The following is a 7,970-nucleotide window of genomic DNA, read 5'->3' on the forward strand; positions in this document are numbered from 1 at the left end:
GTACGTTTAAACAATATATATATATATATATATATATATGCCAATGATGCTTGCATATGCTCCATAGTTTAATATAGCTGTGTAGTAAATTTAACAATTGTGTTGTTTAATTATGCAAGACGATTTTACTTTAAGAGTGCTCAATGCATTTATAGAGCTTTGTAGTAAGATTTGGAAACATTTTGCCAATTATTTTAGACAAATCTACTTCCAGAGTGCTCAATATATTAGTAGAGCTAGATAAAACATTTGAGAAACAGATATGGCATTTCAACTGCATAAATTTATTTTGACAGAGTTCAATACATTAGTAGAGCTAAATATAGACGTTCAAAAACCTGTATGGTAATTCAGCTACACGAATATACTTTGAGAGTGCTCAATACATTAGTAGACGAAAGCATAAAATTCAGAAAACATGAAGAGCTCTGCAGTATGTTTTGAAAACCTAAATGTCAATACATAAGTATAGATATACTGTAAGTTTTTGATATATATATATGTATATATATATGACAAGTATTTGAAACAAGTTTCCTATTTGAGTGCCTAATATATTTGAGAGCTCTATGGTAACTTTAAAGAACATATTTCAAAATTATGTTAGACAAATTGTCTTTTAGAGTGCTCATTTCTAAGTAGAGCTCTGTAGAAAATTTTTGAGACATGTTCAGCAATTTAAGTTCATATCAGTTAATAAATAGAGCTATATAGTGACTTCTGCAAATTTATATGGCACTTATCCTAGACAAGTTAACTCTTGTAGCTGTGCAATAACATAAGAGTTCTGCATTAGTTTTGGGGTATGGTTCTCACTTTATTAGGGCAATAACTTGGACACATTATACTCTGGACAAATCCATTGAGGACAACCAAAGGTAACCTGTTTTTTTTCCACTCTGCTGAATAAGACTCATCTGTCTTGGTGGTTCACTCTTGGGACATTAAAACAAAAAAGGTGAAGAATTAAAAAAGAATGCAAAAATGTAAATGTCTTTGCAAGTCATTCATTTTCACTTTCATAACACAAAAACATCTGTAAGAACTTGATAAAAGAATGCACAAACAAAATACAACTTTGCTGTCTTGGAATCTGAAATCAGTAGAAACTTCCCCTACTGAAATTCCCACACACCTCAAAAAAAAAAAAGAATCCTTCCCAATGCAATACATTTCAAGCAATTACAGTGTCAGACTTGGTACTGCAATGACTCTGTAAACTGAAAATATATATAAAAAATGTTAAGCAAAATTGATTCATGTTAACACCTCTCCCAACACCACAGATTAACTACAAACATACTTGATAAAGCAAAACACAATTACAAATGTGTATGAAAAAATAAAAATTAAAAAAATCAACCAAGCAATGGATCATGATTTTCTGGTGTTTGATGGAATGTAAGTAGGCATACAGCCTGGATATTTTTCCAAGGTAAGTGATGATATTCATTATTATTGTCTTTTTGGATTAGTTCAGATATAACTATAATTGTTTTATGTATATATTTATATGTCTAGATGTTATGTGTGCTATTTGCATGTTCCCTATAGAAAAAAATCTACATAAAATCTAAAAGTGTATTCTGATGTAAAATTAACCAGTAAAAACAATGCTTGTGTTCCTGATACACCAACTATTTCTTATTAGCATATAAGTTGAATCATGAAATTTATCTCCCTTGCCTGCCTCTCTCTCTTTATACCTCTGTATTTCTCTAGATCTGTCTATCTCTCTTTTCTTATTCTTTATCCCTATTCCCCCTCACGCCATCCCCTATGTGCTAACTGATAAATTTCAGCATGTCTAGATTGATAAGCTTCTCATTTACCGGTACCAAACTCCCGTTTTGAAGTTAGAAGTTTTAACTTGAATACACGTTGATATGTCAAGGTAACAGTAGGCATCGATGAGGCACATCCAGACGCCAACCTACACGGTGCAGAGAAAGAACAGAAAAAAAACTAAGTCCCGATGTGCCTAGCAGATTAAAAGGCATTTTGCTACGCCTACATGCACCCAAGCTGGCAGTAGGCGTCGATCAGGCACTTCCAGACACTTACTAACAGTGTTTTGAACTTAGAAATTTCAATTGAATACACGTTGACATGTGTTGGTCTCATCTACCTATACCTACGTCCCCTCGGTTGGACTTAGAAATTTTCACTTAAATACAATCTGAGATGACTTGGTCTATAGGAATCTCATCTACCTATACCTACATCCCCTCTTGTTTGGACTTAGAAATTTTCAATTGAATACAGGTTGACTTGCTTTGGTCTATAGGATTCTCATTTACCTATACGTACGTCCCCTCTTGTTTGGACTTAGAAATTTTCACTTAAATACAATCTGAGATGACTTGGTCTATAGGAATCTCATCTACCTATACCTACATCCCCTCTTGTTTGGGCTTTGAAATTTTCAATTGAATAAACGCTGAGATGACTTGGTCTAAAGGATTCTCATCTACCTATATCTACGTCCCCTCTTGTTTGGACTTAGAAATTTTCAATTGAATAAACGTTGAAATGACTTGGTCTATAGGATTCTCATCTACCTATACCTACGTCCCCTCTTGTTTGGACTTAGAAATTTTCAATTGAATAAATGTTGAAATGACTTGGTCTATAGGATTCTAATCTTCCTATACGTACGTCCCCTCTTGTTTGGACTTAGAAATTTTCACTTAAATACAATCTGAGATGACTTGGTCTATAGGAATCTCATCTACCTATATCTACGCCCCCTCTTGTTTGGACTTAGAAATTTTCAATTGAATACACGCTGAGATGACTTGATCTATAGGATTCTCATCTACCTATACGTACGTCCCCTCTTGTTTGGACTTAGAAATTTTCAATTGAATACACGTTGACTTGGTCTATAGAATTCTCATTTACCTATACGTACGTCCCCTCTTGTTTGGACTTAGAAATTTTCAATTGAATACAATCTGAGATAACTTGATCTATAGAATTCTCATTTACCTATACCTACGTCCCCTCTTGTTTGGACTTAGAAATTTTCAATTGAATACAATCTGAGATGACTTGGTCTACAGGATTCTCATCTACCTATACCTACGTCCCCTCTTGTTTGGACTTAGAAATTTTCAATTGAATACACGTTGACTTGACTTGGTCTATAGGATTCTCATTTACCTATACCTAGGTCCCCTCTTGTTTGGACTTAGAAATTTTCAATTGAATACAATCTGAGATGACTTGGTCTATAGGATTCTCATTTACCTATACCTACGTCCCCTCTTGTTTGGACTTGGAAATTTTCAATTGAATACACGCTGAGATGACTTGATCTATAGGATTCTCATCTACCTATATCTACGTCCCCTCTTGTTTGGACTTAGAAATTTTCAATTGAATACACGCTGAGATGACTTGATCTATAGGATTCTTATCTATCTATACGTACGTCCCCTCTTGTTTGGACTTAGAAATTTTCAATTGAATACACGTTGACTTGACTTGGTCTATAGGATTCTCATTTACCTATACCTAGGTCCCCTCTTGTTTGGACTTAGAAATTTTCAATTGAATACAATCTGAGATGACTTGGTCTATAGGATTCTCATTTACCTATACCTACGTCCCCTCTTGTTTGGACTTAGAAATTTTCAATTGAATACAATCTGAGATGCTTGGTCTATAGGATTCTCATCTACCTATACCTATGTGACATAGGTATAGGTAGATGAGAATCCTATAGACCAAGCATCTCAGATTGTCAGAATATTTCTAAGTCCAAACAAGAGGGGACATAGGTCCTATGTCCCCTCTTGTTTGGACTTAGAAATATTCAATTGAATACACGTTGACTTGACTTGGTCTATAGGATTCTCATTTACCTATACGTACGTCCCCTCTTGTTTGGACTTAGAAATTTTCAATTGAATACAATCTGAGATGACTTGGTCTATAGGAATCTTATCTACCTATACCTAGGTCCCCTCTTGTTTGGACTTAGAAATTTTCAATTGAATAAACGTTGAAATTACTTGGTCTTTAGGATTAATCTTCCTATACGTACGACCCCTCTTGTTTGGACTTAGAAATTTTCAATTGAATACACGCTGAGATAACTTGATCTATAGGATTCTCATCTACCTATATCAACGTCCCCTCTTGTTTGGACTTAGAAATTTTCAATTGAATACACGCTGAGATGACTTGATCTATAGGATTCTCATCTACCTATACCTACATCCCCTCTTGTTTGGACTTAGAATGTTCAATTGAATACACGTTTACTTGACTTTGTCTATAGGATTCTCATTTACATATACCTAGGTCCCCTCTTGTTTGGACTTAGAAATTTTCAATTGAATACAATCTGAGATGACTTGGTCTATAGGATTCTCATTTACCTATACGTACGTCCCCTCTTGTTTGGACTTAGAAATTTTCAATTGAATACAATCTGAGATTACTTGGTCTATAGGATTCTCATTTACCTATACCTACGTCCCCTCTTGTTTGGAGTTAGAAATTTTCAATTGAATACACGTTGACATGACTTGGTCTAAAGGATTCTAATCTTCCTATACCTTCGTCCCCTCTTGTTTGGACTTTGAAATTTTCAATTGAATAAACGCTGAGATGACTTGGTCTAAAGGATTCTCATCTACCTATACCTACGTCCCCTCTTGTTTGGACTTAGAAATTTTCAATTGAATACAATCTGAGATGATTTGGTCTATAGGATTCTCATTTACCTATACCTACGTCCCCTCTTGTTTAAACTTAGAAATTTTCAATTGAATACAATCTGAGATGATTTGGTCTATAGGATTCTCATTTACCTATACCTAGGTCCCCTCTTGTTTGGACTTAGAAATTTTCAATTGAATACAATCTGAGATGACTTGGTCTATAGGATTCTCATTTACCTATACCTACGTCCCCTCTTGTTTGGACTTGGAAATTTTCAATTGAATACACGCTGAGATGACTTGATCTATAGGATTCTCATCTACCTATATCTACGTCCCCTCTTGTTTGGACTTAGAAATTTTCAATTGAATACACGCTGAGATGACTTGATCTATAGGATTCTTATCTATCTATACGTACGTCCCCTCTTGTTTGGACTTAGAAATTTTCAATTGAATACACGTTGACTTGACTTGGTCTATAGGATTCTCATTTACCTATACCTAGGTCCCCTCTTGTTTGGACTTAGAAATTTTCAATTGAATACAATCTGAGATGACTTGGTCTATAGGATTCTCATTTACCTATACCTACGTCCCCTCTTGTTTGGACTTAGAAATTTTCAATTGAATACAATCTGAGATGCTTGGTCTATAGGATTCTCATCTACCTATACCTATGTGACATAGGTATAGGTAGATGAGAATCCTATAGACCAAGCATCTCAGATTGTCAGAATATTTCTAAGTCCAAACAAGAGGGGACATAGGTCCTATGTCCCCTCTTGTTTGGACTTAGAAATATTCAATTGAATACACGTTGACTTGACTTGGTCTATAGGATTCTCATTTACCTATACGTACGTCCCCTCTTGTTTGGACTTAGAAATTTTCAATTGAATACAATCTGAGATGACTTGGTCTATAGGAATCTTATCTACCTATACCTAGGTCCCCTCTTGTTTGGACTTAGAAATTTTCAATTGAATAAACGTTGAAATTACTTGGTCTTTAGGATTAATCTTCCTATACGTACGACCCCTCTTGTTTGGACTTAGAAATTTTCAATTGAATACACGCTGAGATAACTTGATCTATAGGATTCTCATCTACCTATATCAACGTCCCCTCTTGTTTGGACTTAGAAATTTTCAATTGAATACACGCTGAGATGACTTGATCTATAGGATTCTCATCTACCTATACCTACATCCCCTCTTGTTTGGACTTAGAATGTTCAATTGAATACACGTTTACTTGACTTTGTCTATAGGATTCTCATTTACATATACCTAGGTCCCCTCTTGTTTGGACTTAGAAATTTTCAATTGAATACAATCTGAGATGACTTGGTCTATAGGATTCTCATTTACCTATACGTACGTCCCCTCTTGTTTGGACTTAGAAATTTTCAATTGAATACAATCTGAGATTACTTGGTCTATAGGATTCTCATTTACCTATACCTACGTCCCCTCTTGTTTGGAGTTAGAAATTTTCAATTGAATACACGTTGACATGACTTGGTCTAAAGGATTCTAATCTTCCTATACCTTCGTCCCCTCTTGTTTGGACTTTGAAATTTTCAATTGAATAAACGCTGAGATGACTTGGTCTAAAGGATTCTCATCTACCTATACCTACGTCCCCTCTTGTTTGGACTTAGAAATTTTCAATTGAATACAATCTGAGATGATTTGGTCTATAGGATTCTCATTTACCTATACCTACGTCCCCTCTTGTTTAAACTTAGAAATTTTCAATTGAATACAATCTGAGATGATTTGGTCTATAGGATTCTCATTTACCTATACCTAGGTCCCCTCTTGTTTGGACTTAGAAATTTTCAATTGAATACAATCTGAGATGATTTGGTCTATACGATTCTCATTTACCTATACCTACGTCCCCTCTTGTTTAAACTTAGAAATTTTCAATTGAATACAATCTGAGATGCTTGGTCTATAGGATTCTCATTTACCTATGCGTACGTCCCCTCTTGTTTGGACTTAGAAATTTTCAATTGAATACAATCTGAGATGACCTGGTCTAAAGGATTTTCATTTACCTATACCTACGTCCCCTCTTGTTTGGACTTCGAAATTTTCATTTGAATTCAATCTGAGATGACTTGGTCTATAGGATTCTCATTTACCTATACCTACGTCCCCTCTTGTTTGGACTTAGAAATTTTCAATTGAATACACGTTGACTTGACTTGGTCTATAGGATTCTCATTTACCTATACCTAGGTCCCCTCTTGTTTGGACTTAGAAATTTTCAATTGAATACAATCTGAGATGCTTGGTCTATAGGATTCTCATCTACCTATACCTATGTCCCCTCTTGTTTGGACTTAGAAATATTCAATTGAATACACGTTGACTTGACTTGGTCTATAGGATTCTCATTTACCTATACGTACGTCCCCTCTTGTTTGGACTTAGAAATTTTCAATTGAATACAATCTGAGATGACTTGGTCTATAGGAATCTTATCTACCTATACCTAGGTCCCCTCTTGTTTGGACTTAGAAATTTTCAATTGAATAAACGTTGAAATTACTTGGTCTTTAGGATTAATCTTCCTATACGTACGACCCCTCTTGTTTGGACTTAGAAATTTTCAATTGAATACACGCTGAGATAACTTGATCTATAGGATTCTCATCTACCTATATCAACGTCCCCTCTTGTTTGGACTTAGAAATTTTCAATTGAATACACGCTGAGATGACTTGATCTATAGGATTCTCATTTACCTATACCTACATCCCCTCTTGTTTGGACTTAGAATGTTCAATTGAATACACGTTTACTTGACTTTGTCTATAGGATTCTCATTTACATATACCTAGGTCCCCTCTTGTTTGGACTTAGAAATTTTCAATTGAATACAATCTGAGATGACTTGGTCTATAGGATTCTCATTTTCCTATACGTACGTCCCCTCTTGTTTGGACTTAGAAATTTTCAATTGAATACAATCTGAGATTACTTGGTCTATAGGATTCTCATTTACCTATACGTACGTCCCCTCTTGTTTGGACTTAGAAATTTTCAATTGAATACACGTTGACATGACTTGGTCTAAAGGATTCTAATCTTCCTATACCTTCGTCCCCTCTTGTTTGGACTTTGAACTTTTCAATTGAATAAACGCTGAGATGACTTGGTCTAAAGGATTCTCATCTACCTATACCTACGTCCCCTCTTGTTTGGACTTAGAAATTTTCAATTGAATTCAATCTGAGATGACTTGGTCTATAGGATTCTCATTTACCTATACGTACGTCCC

The sequence above is a fragment of the Euprymna scolopes genome, chromosome 22 (genome assembly GCF_053919585.1).
Source record: "Euprymna scolopes isolate OS-2025 chromosome 22, ASM5391958v1, whole genome shotgun sequence".
NCBI classification, from domain to species: Eukaryota; Metazoa; Mollusca; class Cephalopoda; order Sepiida; family Sepiolidae; genus Euprymna; species Euprymna scolopes.